Genomic DNA, 21,531 nt, shown 5'->3' with positions numbered 1-21,531 from the left:
TTGATAACTTTAATGTTTTGCAATTATGGCTGTATCTACAAGCTTTGCACTTGCGGCAAGGAAAAAATCCTTGTATAATGTTTGACTTTTGGCTTTCTTTTATCAGTGTGGTACTCAGTACATCTTTTAAAGATTTGGCCTTCCTAAAGGTCAATGATGGAGTGTCATGAATGAATTCTTTCAAGTCTTTGTCTAACCTTAATGTGTCCCAGTACTTGCCCAAACCTTCTCGCAACCTCCATGCCTGGCAATCATAATTTGTAATGAATCGTATTCTGTCATCTTTTTTTTGTTTTTTAGGGATCAAAAGATCATTTCTGTCCATTGTATCTACTCTTTCTACAGCCTGCTGGATAACCTTTTGACTGTAGCCCCTTTCGGAGAATCGATCCAACATTGCCTTTTTCTCTTTCGAGAAGCTCTCAACAGAACTACAGTTCAGTTTGGCTCTGATTAATTCGCCCAATGGTTTGCTGCGAATCAGGCTAGGAGAGTGACAACTCCCCGCATGAAGGAGACTATTCCCTGCGGTGGATTTTCGGAATAGGGAGCTACTTAAAGTTCCCTGATTAACCTCCAGTCTTATATCCAAAAACTCCAACTGTTTTTTGTTTATAACACTGGTAAAATGTAGATTGAGGGAGTTCTGGTTAAGGATGGATTCAAATTCTTTTACTTGATCAAGTGTGCCCTTCCAAATACAGAAGATATCATCAATGTACCTCCTCCAGAGGACGACGTGGGTACTAAAGTGGGAGATTTTATTCACCACTAGCTCCTCCCACCAGCCCAGGTCAAGACATGCCAGGCTGGGGGCAAAGCAAGTACCCATCGCTGCCCCCCTGGTTTGTTTATACATTTGTTTGTCGAAGATGAAGTAGTTGTTGGTCAGGCATTACCACATCATATCCAGGAGCATGTTAGTATGTGATAAATGAGAGATAGATCTCTCTTTCAGATGGAATTTAAAGGCCTCCACGCCTACAGTCAAAAGGTTATCAAGCAGGCTGCAGAAAGAGTAGATACAATGGACAGAAATGATCTTTTGATCCCTAAAAAACATGAAAAAGATGACAGAATACGATTCATTACAAATTATGATTGCCAGGCATGGAGGTTGCGACAAGGTTTGGGCAAGTACTGGGACACATTAAAGTTAGACAAAGACTTGAAAGAATTCATTCATGACACTCCATCATTGACCTTTAGGAAGGCCAAATCTTTAAAAGATGTACTGAGTACCACACTGATAAAAGAAAGCCAAAAGTCAAACACTATACATGGACAGAAATGATCTTTTGATCCCTAAAAAACATGAAAAAGATGACAAAATACGATTCATTACAAATTATGATTGTCAGGCATGGAGGTTGCGACAAGGTTTGGGCAAGTACTGGGACACATTAAGGTTAGACAAAGACTTGAAAGAATTCATTCATGACACTCTATCATTGACCTTTAGGAAGGCCAAATCTTTAAAACATGTACTGAGTACCACACTGATAAAAGAAAGCCAAAAGTCAAACACTATACAAGGATTTTTTCCTTGCCGCAAGTGCAGAGCTTGTAAATACAGCCATAATTGCAAAACATTAAAGTTATCAAAAGACCGATGTGCACATAAGATAACTAAACATCTCAGTTGTAACACCGAATATGTTATTTATGCACTACAATGTCCGTGTAATAAATTCTACATAGGCTGTACCACAAAGCAAGCAAAATTGAGAATTTTGGAACACCAAAGGGCAATCAGAAATGTAAACCAACAATATCCTGTAGCTAGGCACTTTGCGGAAGAACATAACAAGAACCCCAATCTGATTAAATTTTACGTACTGGACAGTGTTGAGAACAGGGAGAGAGGATGGAACAGGTGGCTGGAGCTAAGGAAGTTGGAATCTAAATACATTATAATGTACAACACAATGCAGCCCGCAGGACATAATCTGGGGGAAGAATTAGCAATTCACCTCCAGAACTGTAAAGAGTCATGCATGGTGTGTTCAGTAGCTGCTGCTTGCTATGTAACTGAATTCTATTAATTTTAAAATGTTTTTAATTTGAAAACACGAATCTGACATAGATTAATTTGCTAAAGTAGCAATGTCCTCCTTTTTTACAGGAACTGGATGGAAACTTTGATCAAGCCCACTGGGGCTAAATTTTGGGAGTTACCCGCATGGCAATTTTGAATTATGTGACACTAGCCCACTGGGGCAATATTTTGAAATCAAGGACACTATGTGAACTTTGTGAGTGTGCTTTAATACTCATGAGCCTGGAGCCCACTGGGGCCAAATGAACATTGTTGCATTTAAACATTAGCCCACATGGGCGGAATCTTGACACTAGATACATTGTGTTATTGTAAAGAGCAATTTCGAACACTAATGTGCCTTGAGCCCACTTGTTTTAATATGCATTTTGTTGCCTCTTGGGTACTATAATTTGTACACTATCCGTTCCTGTATAATAGCATGACTTAAATGCTAAGGGAAGTTTTGAATGAATTTAAAATCGTTAAATATCAAGGACATTGTAGGAATGAAATAACTTCTTTATGTCTATAGATCACGTGTGAATGTGTAAACACGGTAATGTCACTTTAAAAGAATGATGGTACACATAAGCTCCACCCATGAGCAAGAGATTGGCTGATCTCGAAACGCGTTGGGTTTTTTCTTGCCTAATAAACCTGAAGCACCATTTAAACTGCATTGGGGCCCCGACTCTGGTTATTTCAAGAAAAGGAGAGTAAACCAGGAGTGTTGTTCATGGTAGGGGCTGGCGAACCCCGTCGGGAGCCCGCCATTTCAAGAGGCAGAAGCACGCCATCACAGTGTGTGTTTAATATGTATATATATATATATATATATATATATATATATATATATATATATATATATATATATATTCCTTCCCTCGGTTCTCTTTACGCCCGGAAATTGCAGCACTCGATGTCCGGTACGTAGTCCCTGCCGCAGAACCACGCCGCTTCCAATGTAAGCACAATTCCCCCTTTGCAGGGCGAAAAACGGGACGAACTCGCGTGTTTAGAATTTTTTGCTTTTTTTATTTGATTTTTAAGCCTTCAGATAGAATCTTTGCAGATAAAGACAAAACCTGATCTACAAGTTTCGGGAGAGCTTCTCCCTTGCTCACGATCACCTGATCACAGGAAGTGTGTTCTTTTAAAGTGACATTGTGTTCTTTCCTGTTTGGTGTTTCCAATTGTCTCTAGGCATTCTGGAGGTTGTAGTTTTTGTTAAAATGTTTTTCTTTACTTTGTTGAATCTTAATTGTTTATTTTGTGAACTCTTTTGTTATTTTCACCATTGTTCTTATTTTTTATTTTTCTCTCATCAGTCCAACAATCCTAACATTGTGTTAGTTACTTCTAGTTTTCTTGGTTTGTCAGGATTTTACTTTCTCCGCTTTAGTTTTTCTATTTGTTCAGATTCAGCTCATAATATCCCTTTGGTGGGAATTCTTTAGTTTATTTTTGACTTCGGTTGTTCATTCTTTTCATAGTGTTTTATTAATGAGCTCCAAGAGTTGATTTTCTCTCTTTCATCTTTTCTCTTTATTTTCTCTTCTTCTTGTTTCTGTAAGCATTATATGATATTCCTCTATTTCATTCCTAGGATGTGTTGTTTTTTTTTTTTTTGCTTCTAATATTCTTCCTTAGTGTTTTTTTCTTTTTTTCTTTTTCCTTTGTGTTTTTTTATATCTTGTTATTGGTTTGTTTCTTCAAAGTTTCCATTTCTTTTGAAACTATCGGAGTGGTTTAGTTGTTTGGTCATTTCTCCTCATAAATGTATGTAAAGTTCTTCCGATTGGTTGAGTCCATATGGGTGCATTGTCCTTAGTTTGAAGATGTATCGCGATTCTTTACGGCAAAGTTCTCTTTCTCTGTCCCCGCCTCTTTTCATTTGTGGAACTGTGTCTATTCCATAGAATCTTAGTTGTTTCCAGTCCCCTTGGTGGTGTTCTTCCATGTGCTTCGCTACCGCATTGGTGCGGTCTTTGTGTACCGTCGCCCTTACGTGCTACAGAATCCGTTTTTTCAACTCACGTACTGCAATGGGCATGGGCATTCCACTATGTATACCACATATTGCGTCTTACATGTTATTAGTTGTCGAATCTCCCATGTCTTTTCATTTTTCATTTTGAACACTTTAGTTTGTTTGGCTATCTGGCATACCTTGCATATGTGGCATTTCACAAATCCTTTAGTTTTAAGCCAGTCTCCTTTCTTTTTTGGTTTGAAGTGGCTGTGGTTTAGATGGTCCTTCAGGTTCCTTGACCTTCGATATGTTACCGCAGGATGTTTTCCCACCACTTCCTTTACCGTACTGTCCAATTGGAGGATTTTCCAATTTCTTCTCAGTATACCCATGACTTGTTTACTCTCTACTGAGAAGTCCATTATTAAACGTATTGGTTCCTTCACCATCACGTTACTTTTTTGTTTCGCCCTTAGACAGTCCTCTCTTGATTTTGCATTAGCTTTTTCCCAACTTTTCAGAACAATTTTGTTGTTATATTTTCTTTTTGAATCGTTCTGCTGTGTGTTTTCCATGTTTTTGCCACTCTTCTTCTTCACTACATATGCGCCTTATTCTAAGGAATTCCCCAAGCGGGATACTTGCTTTCAAGGATTCCTGATGGAAGCTCGTCGTCTCCAGAGTTGAGTTGGCCGCTGTACTCTTGCGATGGAGGGTGGTGTGGATCTGATTGTCTCTAATGTAGATTTCTGTATCCAAAAATACCACACGATCTTTGCTTGTCTCGAACGTGAATTTCAATTGGGTGGTGCTATTGTTTAATATTTCGAAGTACTCTCGAAACTCCTCTGCTGTGCCATCCCATATTATGAATAGATCATCTATAAATCTTTTCCAGCTAATGATCTTGTTCAGAAATCCATCATTTTCAGGTCTCCACGCCACTTCCTTCCCCCAATATCCCATGGTTAAACAGGCGTAGCTTGGGCTAAAGGAAAAACCCATTGCCGTGCCATTGCGTTGCCGATATACTTCTTCTCCAAAAAGGAAGATGTTTTTGTTCAGGCAGATCTCAATCATCTGTCTGAGCATGTTGTTGTGCTCTTGATATTCTATATTTCTCTCTTGTAAGAAGAAGGTGCATGCCTCCATGCCAAAGTCGTTTCCTATAGTTGTATACAAAGATACAACATCCATTGTCACCAATAAGTAGGTCTCCTGCCAAGGTGTGTTTTGTAGCATCTTTAGTATGACCGTTGTGTCCCGTATATAGGACCTCAGATGTCTCACATAGGGCTGTAAGAAGTAATCTATGAAGTTTGCCAACGGTTCCAGCAGTGATCCCTTCGCTGATAGTATTGGTCGCCCTGGGGGTTTCTTTTGATCCTTCTGCAACTTGGGTAGGAAATAAATTGTTGCTGTAACAGGATGATTTACCGTTAAGTACTTTCGTTCCTCTTCATTGATTTGTCCTTTCATTGTCCATTCTTGGAGTTTTAAATCCAACATTTCCTTTATTTCATTTGTTGGGTTTGTTTTTAATCTCTCATAGTAGGCATTGTTCCAAAGTTGCCGATGAGCTTCCATGACATATGCCCCCTTATCTTGAATCACGATATTCCCGCCCTTATCTGCGATTTTAATCTCTATTTGAGTGTCATTTGTGGGATTTTTCAGGGCTTCTCTCTCCTCTTTGGACAGATTGTCTTTGTGAATTCAGCCTTTTAGTCTGTACAGATCTTCAATTACGGCCTGCTGAAACAGATCCACTTTATTTCCGGGTGTCAATTGTGGGTAAAATTCGGATTTTGGTTTTAAACCACTCAAACCACCTCCTTTTTGTTCAACCGCCTTTTCCCAATGTTATTTCATCCCCATCAAGTGTGTCCAGGTTCACTAGTGTCAGATAGCTTGCAGCATCTTTTGCTTGCAATCCTCGGGTGTTTTTGACTGGATTTCTCCGTGATGCCACATTTTGTTTCTCCACAAAATATTTAGCTAATTGGATTTTTCGAAGGTAAAGGCATAGGTCTATTCTTACTTGGGCTATGTCCATCCTTTAATTGGACAAAATTGTATTCCTTTTTTCAGCAGCATGATCTCATTGTCTGTTATTGGGCGATTCGACAAGTTCATTACTTGTAGTTCATCTGTTATTTCCTCTTCAGGCGCATTCTCCGTGTCTCCGTTCCTATTTTCTCCGTACTTGTTCCGGCACCTCTTGGCCCTTCTTGTGGGTTTCTTTGATATCTTTGCCATCCACGTCCTCTTCTTCCCTGTTGTTGAAAGCTGGGGTGGGTTTGATCCCACTGTCGTTGCTGCAATACGAGGCGCATGTCCCTTAAAAAAGAAAATTTTCTTCTATTTATTCTTTCATCCTCTGTTTCTTCATTAGAAATTAATGATGATGCACTACTTGATCCGCTTGTTGCACTGCTCCAAGTTAATTGCTCTTTTATCGCATCAAATTTACGAGCGAACGTAAAAATTCGTACTTCCTCATAATCATTGGCATCTCTGATGAATTTGGAGTGTTTTCTCTCTCTTACAGTCTCTTCGTGTTTTTCTATCTGCATATCCAGTTCCTCCTTGGTTTTTACCATTTCACTCGATAATTTCATTGCTGCTATCTCTTTTTCCATTTCATTCAGTTCATCCTTTATTTTGTTGAGGCTGATCTCTATGTGTTTTACTAATATTTCGATGAGCCCTAGTGATGATTTCAAGATGAATTCTCCCCATTCCTGCAACAATTCATTTGAGGAGTCTTGGTGGCTTGGCATTAGGGTAATTCTTAACCCACGTGGTACCCTTTGTACTTCCAAGTACTTCTGTAATGTTATTAATTCCCAAGATTTGTTGATTTCCTTACGACTTAACCTTTCCCAGGAGCGTAACATTGACTTTGCATCCTTTTTCTCAACCCGACTCGATGACCCTGCTGATGGGGTTTCACTCGCTTTGTCTTTTAGAAACATTGTCGTTAGTAGCTCACTCCGTTTCGCTTCTCTCCTCTGCATTTTCCTTCTATTGTGTTATTCAGGGCTTGTTATTAACTGTCTATTTAAACACGCACAATACAATGTGATGCCGCCTCTCAATTGGGATACTTGCTCCGTTAGTTTCCTTTTGAACTGTTTGTTACGGACTTCACCCACGGCTCACGTTTTTGTAGACTAAACTGGTGTTTACACTCTCATGCGCTTTCATTTACTTCAACGTTCCGGCTTTGACATTTACAGTCTTTCACTCATACGCTTACCTCTTCCCCAGGCTTCCGCGTTGTGAGTGCTCACGGACTTCGTTTTCACCAGCGGTCACTGCTCCCGGCATCCGACATTCCTTCCCTCGGTTTTGCAGGGCTCGATGTCCGATTCGTAGTCCCTGCGGCAGAACCACGCCGCTTCCAATGTAAGCACAATTCCCCCTTTGCAGGGCGAAAAACGGGACGAACTCGCGTGTTTAGATTATTTTGCTTTTTTAAATTTTATTTTTAAGCCTTCAGATAGAATCTTTGCAGATAAAGACAAACACTGATCTACGCGTTTCGGGAGAGCTTCTCCCTTGCTCACGATCACCTGATCACAGGAAGTGTGTTCTTTTAAAGTGACATTGTATCCTTTCCTGTTTAGTGTTTCCATTGTCTCTAGGCATTCTGGAGGTTGTAGTTTTTGTTAAAATGTTTTTCTTTACTTTGTTGAATCTTAATTGTTTATTTTGTGAACTCTTTCGTTATTTTCACCATTGTTCCTTTTTTTAAATTTTTTCTCATCAGTCCAACAATCCTAACATTGTGTTAGTTACTTCTAGTTTTCTTGGTTTGTCAGGATTTTACTTTCTCCGCTTCAGTTTTTAGGTCGAGGGACCTATAAACTGCGCAAAGCGCAGCTTCCGGTCCGGAGAATTAATGTTTCTTAGTAGGGCTTTAGAACCCGCCTCCCTGCCTGTCTCTCCTCCATTGGCTGGCTTCCTAAACGGAGGCCAGCCATTGGAGGAGAGAGCCGTCCCTCCAAAGAAGCTCCGTCTTTTTCAGATTTGGGGGCGTAAGTTTTGCTGTTCTTTAGCTCGTGACGTCGTCCGTCACTCAGGACAGCAAACACGCCCCCGAATCCGAAAAATTTCGGAAGCTTGAGGCCGCCATTTTGTTTTCACCCGCAGTGAAGGTGAGCCGTTCCTCGCTGTCCTCTTGCCTTCTTCCCCCTGATTGCACTCGTGTTTTTTTTGTTTCACTTGTCCTGTCAATACTTCTTTTCCCTCTTCTGTCCCTGTTCCTTTTTCTTTGCCGATCTGTACATTTAAATGATATGATGATGCTTCTAATAAGATTTCATGATGAGGAAGGTTTCTTAATTTTGCAGCACTCTAGGATATCACTAGTGTGGTCAACTATTACTTACTACCTTCTATTTAGGGGTTTTAACTCTTGGACTAATGGCGATTTGCATGCATTGCCATATATTTTATTTTATATGAAGATGAACTGAAGTACTCCTTTTGGAGTGGAATTTAATGTTATTTGGCTTACCGGAATAATACATTATTGTGACCATACTGGCTATTGGACCCGCCACTTGGATCGCTATTGGAACGATAGCTAGCACAGATGGCAAGGCGTTTCATTTCAAAATATTTCTGACTATAACAGATCCTTCTTTACATACTGCGGTGCCCGAACAGCCTTGGCCGATGACTGGTGGAGCTGTCCGTTGCAGCTATAGAGGAATTTGGCTCTTGATCACCCCTCGGCCGTCACCTACCTAGCCGGACATCGGACATTGTTTACCTCATCTCCCTGTTGTGTTTCTTTCCCCTCCCCGCCTCCTCCATCCATGATTCTTTGTCTACCTCCCCCGTTACAGCCTAACGTTCCTGTTTTCCCTGAACTACTTTCCCCCTTGCTGTTTTTAAAAAAAAAATATTTTCTGCTTTTGCAACTCATGTATCTACATTATACTGTTCCCTTTCTATGTTATGCAATGCTCCAGCAACTGATGTAACTCTGTAACTATGTTCTGGAACTTATTCATGTAAAGCGCTCTGATACCTCCGGGTATAGCCAGATCTATATAAAAAAAAGGCTGAATCACGATGCCATAGTAATACTCTCTTTTGTAATTCCGTTGTTGGTATAAATAAAAGAGCATTATGATAAAGCAAACGTTCTTGAATTGTATTTTTTGTATCTTTCAACCATTCTTGTGCATTAATGTTAAGATGTGCTTTTCTAACTTGTATCATAGTTGCCACTATTTTATGTGGGGGAATAATGGGAGGACTTATTGCATCTTTCTTGGATTCTGTAGTATGTCCACACCTAGACAGAAAATCAGATTGAATTTGTATTTCACCTGGTCTGTAGGTAATAACAAAATCAAAAGTGCTAAAACATTTTAACCATCGCATTTGGCGGGGTGTTAAAGCTGAAGAACTGCTGTTTGTGATCACTAAATATAGTGACAGGGTATTTCGTTCCCATTAAATGATGGCACCATTCAGTAAAAACTAATTCAATAGCCTAGAGTTCCCTCTTTGCCACTGTGTAGTTTTGCTCGGCAGGAAGCAATTTTTTGGAATAAAATGCCACTGGATGTTAATTGTCCATCCTGTTCATCTCTTTGCGAGAGAACTCCTCCCAGTGCCACTTGTGAAGCGCCTGCGTCTACAAAGAAAGGAAGTTCTGGATCCGGATGTTTCAATAAAGGTGCGGAAGTAAATTTGTCTTTTAGTTGAACAAAAGCTTGAGCTGCTTTTTCTGTCCAAACAAAGGTTTGTCCCTTCTGCAATAACTTAGTGATTGGTACAACTGTTTCAGCAAAGTGAGGTATAAAGCGCCTGTAAAAGTTGGCAAAACCTAACACTTTCTGCACTTCTTTCACAGATATAGATTCTGGCCAATCCATTATGGCACTCACCTTTTTTTTATCCGTCATAATTCCAGCCGTAGATAGACAATATCCTAGAAACTCTATTAATTTTGTATTAAATATACATTTTTCCAATTTTGCAAAAAGATGATTCTCTTGCAGTTTGGCTAATACAGCTCTTACTTGTTGTACATGTTTGTTGTCATCTTTTGAGTAGATGAGTATGTCGTCTACATATACTATTACACAGACGCCAAGAAATTCATTCAATACTTAATTTATAAAGTATGGAAAGGCCACAGGGGCATTACAAATTGTCTAAAATGACAAATGTCACTTACATTAGGATATCAAAAATACATACATTATATTAAAAAAAAGAATATTAAAAGAATAGTATGTTAAAAAAACAAAACATAATAACACATTTAAAATTCACTTCAAATACATAGTTATAGGGTTGTTATATTTAGCAAATACAATTTCATGAACCGTAGAAATTCCCGAAAAAAACCAAAAGGTTACAGGGATGATACACTTAGGATTCTAGCCAGCGCTATATAAAACCTTTCAAATAAAATAAATATATACATAAAATAAATACATACTAATTCCACATTTTAAAGTTTGAGGTATGTATTGAGATACATTACATTTTCCCTCAAAACATGCACAATACATGCAACAACCTTTGTGATTGGTCACAGAGATCATCCCAGGTTAGTAGATCAATTACCATGTTCTTTGCACCTCTTTTAAACACTACATATTCTGACTTTGTTTATTTTCACTGCAAATCACACTATTTCATATGCAGACAACTTCTTCAATATTCTGATTCACAAACCAAGGGCATCTGGCCTCATCTTTTGTCAGGTAAGATTTAATTGACAAAGTGCTCTAGCTATTAAAGGGTCTTGCCATCTCAAGTACTATATCAAATTAGATGGATTCTAATCCCTCAGGTGTTATGTCCTACAGTTGTACAGAAAGTGCCATGTGCAAACATCTGAGACTCGACTTGATATATCTCTACACTGCATAAAATCAATCCAAATACATTCATTCCGAAAACGTTTTGTAAGCAAGTGCAATGTACAAAAAGTGCCATATATAGCAACGTCAAACTTTACATTGAATATTGTATCTATTGCGCTAGATCTATCAAAGTCTCTCAATTGTAGACCAAAGTGTTGGATGTAATTGATCTCTAGATTCCAAACACTACTTCCAAGTCTCTCTACCACAGGAAAGCACTACACACGGAAAGTTGTATACAAAAGTGCCATGTGCAAAACTTTGATTCTATTAGTCTCTGCATTGCATAGGATGAATCCAAATCTTCCCACTCTAAACGTATGCATGTATGTGAAAATGCAGTGTGCAAAAAGTGCAGTAAATCAGTATTTAAGGCTTTACATCAATCAAATTATATATTTGGCTCTACATATATCACCAGGCATTTCAAGTCTCTTTGTTCTAACCTGAAATGCTGGATTTAATCAATTTCCGTATTCCAAGGTATTAATCTCTTAAGTCCAGGTTATTCAACTTGAGAGATGTGAGGATTATACTCTATGCCCCCAAAAACCTATGCTTGTCTACATTGCACATGAATATTCAGTTTGGCTGCAATAGATCTCCAGGGGTAAGGGGAAAATGGGACAAAATAATAAAAGAAACAAAGAGACACTCTACTGTTGCAGCTTCTATAGTTGTAACTCTTCCTCTGCTTGGATTTCTGCTTATAGCTTCGGAAGATGTTACTCTTCAATGACTAGATGGCTATAAATATTATAGACAGTTATTAAAACAATGCTGATCTAGTTTTATACTCTTCTTATTGTTGCTCAATTTATATTTATACAGTAACCATTAAATACCTTTTATATTATGCCACATTTCAAATATCACATTGCTTTTCTTTTCACGAAGAACAACTTGAAAGTGTTATTCTTATTTATGTAATAATTATCTCAAATGAATCTTAACAATATTGTCCACAAGAGTATATTAAATGTTCACTCTTGTCCTTTTAAAAATGAGTCTTTTGTGCAATTAAAGTTTCTATAAAGTTCTTATTTCTTGCAGATACGTCTCTGAAGTTCAAAGAATCTGATTCCCTTCAATTCAGGAAACCGAAGATAAGTAAAGCTTTACTTTGTTCATTTTTTAGAATACGGTGTCATTATTTCTTTATGCACGCTTTACTCTTAACCATATGTTAAAATTGGAAAGATCTTGTCTCTCTTTTTCTTATGTTGCAGGTCGGAAGATTTTGGGGACTGTACTGGAGCGAGGACGGAAGCTTCAAGGTGTTGGGAAGTTGCTGTAGAAACTAGAGATGACTTCGGAACTGGAAGAAGATCGTTACGGAGCTCTGCAGGAGGCCGCGCCGCTGAAGAAACAGAAGATTCTCAGGAGACGCGTTTGTGCTGGAAATCAGGTGAGGGAAGCAGCACTAACGAATGAAAGCGCGTCTCGTTACTTATGCAGGTCTTTTCTAGGCAGTGAGATGGGTGGGGATCGTCCGTTAGGGTGGGGTGCTTGGAATGTGCCAGGATGACTCAGCACTTGGGATTTCTGCTTGCTGTTCATGCAAATATGCCAGGATGAACTCAGCGCTTGAGATTTCACTGTGCTGTTTGAACAAATGAACCTTTGAGACACAACACGTGCAAACTGGTGCACAGACATAATATCGAGTCCAAAATATCGATTGGACATAATATCGAGTTGTAAATATAGATTGGACAAAATATCGACAGGACAGAATATAGATATCCAAAATATCGTTTTTAAGGTAAGTGATGTGATATGGACTGTTAAAAATATAGAAAGTCAAAATATCGAAGTATATAACATAGATAGTTAAAAATATCGATTTTTTAATAATATCAAATTTTTTATAGTGTTTTTTTATGTTATAATATGTGTGAAAAGTGTGTATTTATGTTATAATTAATTTTAATTAATGAATTTTGTTTTTATAATTATTGCGTAATTTAATTCTGTAGCGGGTTGTGGGTTTATAGGGGAATTGGGTGGGAAGTAATTAAATTATAATTAATTAAATATGTAAAATTATTTATTGGTATTTATTTAGAATTAATTATTAATTAAGTTTTTATGGGTAATTATTAAAATATTATTTGCCAATTAATTTAATTTAATTGATTAATTGCTAATTATGTTTATTTTAATAATTTATTTTCTGTAGCGGGTTGCGGGTTTATAGGGGAATAGGGTGGGAAGTAATTTATTAATAATTAATTAAATAATTAAATGTATTTAATTGTATTTAATTCGAAATAATTGTTAAATACATTTTATTTATTAAATAATTAATTGTTAATTTGTAATTAATTTGTACTAATAGGTAACTAATTGAAATAATGATTGTTAATTAGTAATTTTAATATATTAATAATTATATTATATTAAATTGTTAATTATTTTTAATTATTTTTTATAGATATTAATTTATAATTTTTTAAATAATATATGAAGTATTTACTTTCCCTAATGTTGTATTCTTTGGAGTGGAATAGTAATTTTAACCCTTACGCTATCCAAAGCTTTCCCTACTGTTGCACTCTTTGGAGTGGGAATAGTAATTTTTACCCCTACGCTATCCAACCCTTTCCCTACTGTTGCACCCACTGGAGTGGGAATAGTAAATTTTACCTCTACGCTATCCAACGCTTACCCTACTGTTGCACCCACTGGAGTGGGAATAGTAATTTTAACCCCTAAGCTATCCAACCCTTTCCCTACTGTTGCACTCTTTGGAGTGGGAATATTAATGTTTACCCTTACGCTATCCAACGCTTTCCCTACTGTTGAACCCACTGGAGTGGGAATAGTAATTTTAACCCCTATGCTATCCAACGCTTTCCCTACTGTTGCACTCTTTGGAGTGGGAATAATAATTTTAACCCCTACGCTATCCAACCCTTTTCCTACTGTTTGACTCTTTGGAGTGAGAATAATAATTTTTACCCTTAAGCTATCCAACGCTTTCCTTACTGTTGCACCCACTGGAGTGGGAATAGTAATTTTAACCCCTACGCTATCCAACGCTTTCCTTACTGTTGCACTCTTTGGAGTGGGAATAGTAATTTTTACCCTTACGCTATCCAACGCTTTCCCTACTGTTGCACCCACTGGAGTGGGAATAGTAATTTTTACCCCTACGCTATCCAACGCTTTCCCTACTGTTGCACTCACTGGAGTGGGAATAGTAATTTTTACCCCTACGCTATCAAACGCTTTCCCTACTGTTGCACCCACTGGAGTGGAAATAGTAATTTTAACCCCTATGCTATCCAACCCTTTCCCTACTGTTGCACTCTTTGGAGTGGGAATAGTAATTTTTACCCTTACACTATCCAACGCTTTCCCTACTGTTGCACCCACTCTAAACGTATGTATGTATGTGAAAATGCAGTGTGCAAAAAGTGCAGTAAATCAGTATTTAAGGCTTTACATCAATCAAATGATATATTTGGCTCTACATATTTAACCAGGCATTTCAAGTCTCTTTGTTCTAACCTGAAATGCTGGATTTAATCAATTTCCGTATTCCAATGTATTAATCTCTTAAGTCCAGGTTATTCAACTTGAGAGATGTGAGGATTATTCTGTATGCCCCCAAAAACCTATGCTTGTCTACATTGCACATGAATATTCAGTTTGGCTGCATTAGATCTCCAGGGGTAAGGGGAAAATGGGACAAAATAATAAAAGAAACAAAGAGACACTCTACTGTTGCAGCTTCTATAGTTGTAACTCTTCCTCTGCTTGGATTTCTGCTTATAGCTTCGGAAGATGTTACTCTTCAATGACTAGATGGCTATAAATATTATAGACAGTTATTAAAACAATGCTGATCTAGTTTTATACTCTTCTTATTGTTGCTTAATTTATATTTATACAGTAACCATTAAATACCTTTTATATTATGACACTTTTCAAATATCACATGGCTTTTCTTTTCACGAAGAACAACTTGAAAGTGTTATTCTTATTTATGTAATAATTATCTCAAATAAATGTTAACAATATTGTCCACAAGAGTATATTAAATGTTCACTCTTGTCCTTTTAAAAATGAGTCTTTTGTGCAATTAAAATTTCTATAAAGTTCTTATTTCTTGCAGATACGTCTCTGAAGTTCAAAGAATCCGATTCCCTTCAATTCAGGAAACCGAAGATAAGTAAAGCTTTACTTTGTTCATTTTTTAGAATACGGTGTCATTATTTCTTTATGCACGCTTTACTCTTAACCATATGTTAAAATTGGAAAGATCTTGTCTCTCTTTTTCTTATGTTGCAGGTCGGAAGATTTTGGGGACTGTACTGGAGCGAGGACGGAAGCTTCAAGGTGTTGGGAAGTTGCTGTAGAAACTAAAGATGACTTCGGAACTGGAAGAAGATCGTTACGGAGCTCTGCAGGAGGCCGCGCCGCTGAAGAAACAGAAGATTCTCAGGAGACGCGTTTGTGCTGGAAATCAGGTGAGGGAAGCAGCACTAACGAATGAAAGCGCGTCTCGTTACTTATGCAGGTCTTTTCTAGGCAGTGAGATGGGTGGGGATCGTCCGTTAGGGTGGGGTGCTTGGAATGTGCCAGGATGACTCAGCACTTGGGATTTCTGCTTGCTGTTCATGCAAATATGCCAGGATGAACTCAGCGCTTGAGATTTCACTGTGCTGTTTAAACAAATGAACCTTTGAGACACAACACGTGCAAACTGGTGCACAGACATAATATCGAGTCCAAAATATCGATTGGACATAATATCGAGTTGTAAATATAGATTGGACAAAATATCGACAGGACAGAATATAGATATCCAAAATATCGTTTTTAAGGTAAGTGATGTAATATGGACTGTTAAAAATATAGAAAGTCAAAATATCGAAGTATATAACATAGATAGTTAAAAATATCGATTTTTTAATAATATCACATTTTTTATAGTGTTATAATATGTGTGAAAAGTGTGTATTTATGGTATAATTAATTTTAATTAATGAATTTTGTTTTTATAATTATTGCGTAATTTAATTCTGTAGCGGGTTGTGGGTTTATAGGGGAATTGGGTGGGAAGTAATTAAATTATAATTAATTAAATATGTAAAAATATTTATTGGTATTTATTTAGAATTAATTATTAATTAAGTTTTTATGGGTAATTATTAAAATATTATTTGCCAATTATTTAATTTAATTGATTAATTTCTAATTATGTTTATTTTAATAATTTATTTTCTGTAGCGGGTTGCGGGTTTATAGGGGAATAGGGTGGGAAGTAATTTATTAATAATTAATTAAATAATGAAATGTATTTAATTGTATTTAATTCGAAATAATTGTTAAATACATTTTATTTATTAAATAATTAATTGTTAATTTGTAATTAATTTGTACTAATAGGTAACTAATTGAAATAATTATTGTTAATTAGTAATTTTAATATATTAATTATTATATTATATTAAATTGGTAATTATTTTAAATTATTTTTTATAGATATTAATTTATAATTTTTTAAATAATATATGAAGTATTTACTTTCCCTAATGTTGTATTCTTTGGAGTGGAATAGTAATTTTAACCCTTACGCTATCCAAAGCTTTCCCTACTGTTGCACTCTTTGGAGTGGGAATAGTAATTTTGACCCCTACGCTATCCAACCCTTTCCCTACTGTTGCACCCACTGGAGTGGGAATAGTAAATTTTACCTCTACGCTATCCAACGCTTACCCTACTGTTGCACCCACTGGAGTGGGAATAGTAATTTTAACCCCTAAGCTATCCAACCCTTTCCCTACTGTTGCACTCTTTGGAGTGGGAATATTAATGTTTACCCTTACGCTATCCAACGCTTTCCCTACTGTTGAACCCACTGGAGTGGGAATAGTAATTTTAACCCCTATGCTATCCAACGCTTTCCCTACTGTTGCACTCTTTGGAGTAGGAATAGTAATTTTAACCCCTACGCTATCCAACCCTTTCCCTACTGTTTGACTCTTTGGAGTGAGAATAATAATTTTTACCCTTAAGCTATCCAACGCTTTCCTTACTGTTGCACCCACTGGAGTGGGAATAGTAATTTTAACCCCTACGCTATCCAACGCTTTCCTTACTGTTGCACTCTTTGGAGTGGGAATAGTAATTTTTACCCTTACGCTATCCAACGCTTTCCCTACTGTTGCACCCACTGGAGTGGGAATAGTAATTTTTACCCCTACGCTATCCAACGCTTTCCCTACTGTTGCACTCACTGGAGTGGGAATAGTAATTTTTACCCCTACGCTATCAAACGCTTTCCCTACTGTTGCACCCACTGGAGTGGAAATAGTAATTTTAACCCCTTTGCTATCCAACCCTTTCCCTACTGTTGCACTCTTTGGAGTGGGAAGAGTAATTTTTACCCTTACACTATCCAACGCTTTCCCTACTGTTGCACCCACTGGAGTGGGAATATTAATTTTTTCCCCTACGCTATCCAACGCTTTCCCTACTGTTGCACCCACTGGAGTGGGAATAGTAATTTTAACCCCTACGCTATCCAACGCTTTCCCTACGATAGCACTCTTAGGAGTGGGAATAGTAATTTTTACACTTTTGTTATTGTACGTTAATAATATTGGATATTATTTAATTATATGTTGTTACTATATATATATCTTTTAACAAATATTAATAAAAATTTTTTTTATAACTTTCATTAATTATTTAATTATTATAAGTTAATTTAAGTATTTTTAAGTATCTTTTAGTAATTAATTTTTATTATTAATTTAATTTAACATTGTTTTTAGTAAAGTCGATATTTTTATAAACTATATTTTAGTAAACGATATTTTTAACTCAATATTTTTTGTACTTACCTGTTTGTAGATAGAAACTCAATATTCTGTCTGTCGATATTTTTTTCAACGATATTTTTGATGGCCGATATTCTGTCCCTCGATATTATGTCAGTGATCCGTGCAAACCGCCTTTAGCCTGATCATACTTTTCCACAGCTTTACAGAACACTTTTGTGAACAGTATTTGAAAGTTATAAGCGCGCCCTTACAAAAATAACAAAGAGGCATTGATTTTGACATAACCATTATATATATCAAGGAGTAAAATACATAATGGAGCTAGCAATTAATACTAAGTAGGAGGTTGGGCTAGGATGATTGTACATACCCTTACAAAATCTAAGTTTTTCTGCTACAAGACAATAGAATATGTCGAAAGTACAACGTGCAGTAATATAGGACATCCCCTGAACCATCTTCATGTTCACCAGATCAATTCATGAGATTAAATGAGTTAAGTGTTCGGTATCCACATTCAAACCCCAGTGCACCTCCGTGCCCATCACGATGATCCACCTGGATACCGATTTTTTAATGCCAACTCCTGGTCGCCCCCTCTAGGTGGTTTCATGGTTTTCTGGATACCAGAATAACTCATCTCCAATATATTGCAATTATGATTTTCCCAGATGTGCTTGACCATGGCATATGTGAAGTCTCTAATGGAGATTGCGCAAAGATGTTGTAAGATGCACAATTTGAGTTTGTTGACAGAGCTCACTGTATATTTCTAAGCCTGGGTGGTGAACTCCACTCCGTTTGCAGAGTTTTTCATACTCTGCGGAGTTCCGAAAACTCTGCTCCGTGTTCCATAGTTTTTTTCCTCGCTTGCCATTGGTAAGTTGGCGAGTGCGAGTGAGGAAATTCCAACTCTAGACCACTTTCCTGTGAGATTTCTCAATACAGGCGGTTGAGGATGGTGGCTACCGCTCGTGTTGAGAAACCTTATGTTTGTGTTGAGGAAGCTCCCGCTCGAGTAGAACTTCTACTTGAGTGGCAGTAAGACGCAGCGCTCTCTTGCACTGTGCGCGATGCTGTTCATAACAAACAATTGGCACTAAAAATTAGTGCCAACGATGCAAGGCAGCCCACTCCACCACTTGCGGAACTCCACGTAGCTTGGCAGAGTATTTTGTCACTTTGCGGAGTTCCGCCCAGGCTTATATATTTCTTTCCACATGTTCACTCCAAAACATAAACTACATGAGTAGTTTCAAAAGTGATCCATTCTTTAATCACTTCTGATCTACCATTGTGCAGTATAAAGGATGTTCTATTCTGGCTATAAAATCAAGATTTGCTTTTCAGACAATGCCAGAAACCCTTTGTTTCATGGATAGCCAAATTGGAGTCTCTGCACTACAACTATTCATGAAACCTCTTGGTAAAAGATCTAAGAGGGATGCTGTTTTTTAAAATTCCACCTGGAGGTGTTCTGGTAAAAATTGATTCTGGTCATCATCCATTTTCAGTAGTTTCCAATTGTATGTGATCAACTTCTGTACTTCATGATTAGAGGCATTGTAATCCATGATGTATCTGATGGTATAATCTAACTGTTTCTCTCCCCTTTGTTTTTGTTTTGGAATTAGAATTCTCGAGTGTCCTCGTTCAGAGTGGTGCTCTGCGCTATTGCTGACTAGTCGCGCACATTTAGAGCGCTTACCTGCAACTTTTTAAATCGCCTGTTTTGTATTTTATTTATTTTGTGTTTCATTTCCCCTGCTTTTAAAGCGCCGCATCGGCCCCTCACTTGCACCATAATTTCAGGCCAAAATGGGCACCGCTACGGAGTTTATATGCTCTGCCATCAAGCCCTACATGCCGGGTAGAGAGCTCCGCTCCACCCACATGGCACTCCTGACCACTCCACGATTCAAAAAGAAGAAGGCTGGTGGAACAAAATTTGCAGTCCTCGCCCCAGCTTTCTGGAACTCCCTCCCTGTGGAACTCCGCACTTCACCCTCCTACACAGAGTTCCGGAAAAGTCTCAAAACCTTGCTTTTCTCTCGAGCTTTCGCTGCCTAACTCCCTCCGCCACTGTTGTTGTTTGCAATCTGAAAAGCGCCATGAAACCGCGTGGTAAAAGTGCGCTTAATAAATGTTTTTAAATTCAAATTCAAAATTCAAATTCAAAATTCAAATAATTCATCCTAAAACCCACCGCAGCTTTGCGGGTCCGGTTCCGGGGAGGTGTGGGGGAGCGCCATCTTAGGGTCGTTTATTGAAGCTACCTGCCACCATCTTGGAGCGGTTCGGCGCTCGGGCATTCAGGCAGAGTCGGCCTACTTAAGGCGGAACTTTCTGCGAGGTCAGCCTGGAGAAGGTGTCCTCGGTCAGAGTGCTGCTCTGTGCTATTGCTGACTAGTCGCGCGCATTTAGAGCGCTTACCTGCAACTTTTTAAATCGCCTGTTTTGTATTTTATTTATTTTGTGTTTCATTTCCCCTGCTTTTAAAGCGCCGCATCGGCCCCTCACTTGCACCATAATTCATCCTAAAACCCACCGCAGCTTTGCGGGTCCGGTTCCGGGGAGGTGTGGGGGAGCGCCATCTTAGGATAGTTTATTGAAGCTATCTGCCACCATTTTGAAGCGGTTCGGCTCTCGTGCATTCAGGCAGCGTCGGCCTACTTAAGGTGGAACTTTCTGCGAGGTCAGCCTGGAGATGGTGTCCTCGGTCAGAGTGGTGCTCTGCGCTATTGCTGACTAGTCGCGCACATTTAGAGCGCTTACCTGCAACTTTTTAAATCGCCTGTTTTGTATTTTATTTATTTTGTGTTTCATTTCCCCTGCTTTTAAAGCGCCGCATCGGCCCCTCACTTGCACCATAATTCATCCTAAAACCCACCGCAGCTTTGCGGGTCCGGTTCCGGGGAGGTGTGGGGGAGCGCCATCTTAGGATAGTTTATTGAAGCTATCTGCCACATTCTTGGAGCGGTTCGGCGCTCATGCATTCAGGCAGCGTCGGCCTACTTAAAGCTCCACTTCCCTACGCGCAGCGGTGACGCGCAGCGGGCGCGCCTTCCCTGCGCCTGAGTCGTGCCAGAGTCCTGCCCGTCTGCGCTCGTCAGCGTCTCGGAGGCGGTCGGGGCGGGACGGCTGGCTTATTTTTTTCCTTTGGTTTCACGACTCTACCTGCTGCCCTAGTAAGTATGCTCTCCTATTCCTCGGTGGACCTCCTTTCTCTGCGTGGCTTACGCGGCACTTGTCATCATGTTTTTCCTGGGGGTCGGGCTCTCAGGAAGGGATGTTCGGAGTGTGGCTTACGTCTCCCAGATTTGAAGGGATCCTCGCCGGATATTCCATCGGTCCACTACCACTGTCATCTTCTCAACACTAGGTCATTGAGCTGTCACTCCCTTAACATTTGGAACCTGTTGCGGGAGTCTAACATATCTTGTTTATTCCTCACCGAGACTTGGTTGGGGAAGGCTCTGCCCCTGATTTGGCTATTGCCATTCCTCCTGATTATAATATCTTTAGGAGGGACAGAGTGACTGGTAGAGGTGGAGGAGTGGCGCTGATCGTGGACAAACACATTTCCTGTACGACCTCTCCTGTAGATAACATTCAGAGTTGCGAGGCCCTAGGTTTTACTCTTCACCTTTCTCCCTCACAAGCTTGTATTGGGATTCTTCTCTACAGAGAGCCGGGACCTCTCGGGTCTTTCTTTGTTAGGGGGCACTAAGGCTTTATGAGGGCACAGCCCTTCACAAACTACATTTCCCAGAGGCAGAAGCGCCATGCGCGGCCGTGATCGGATCACTTCCGGGT

Source organism: Lissotriton vulgaris, unplaced genomic scaffold (genome assembly GCF_964263255.1).
Source record: "Lissotriton vulgaris unplaced genomic scaffold, aLisVul1.2 SCAFFOLD_1677, whole genome shotgun sequence".
Lineage (NCBI taxonomy): Eukaryota > Metazoa > Chordata > Amphibia > Caudata > Salamandridae > Lissotriton > Lissotriton vulgaris.
The sequence above is the reverse complement of the archived record's forward strand: the minus strand, read 5'-3'. Positions refer to the sequence as shown.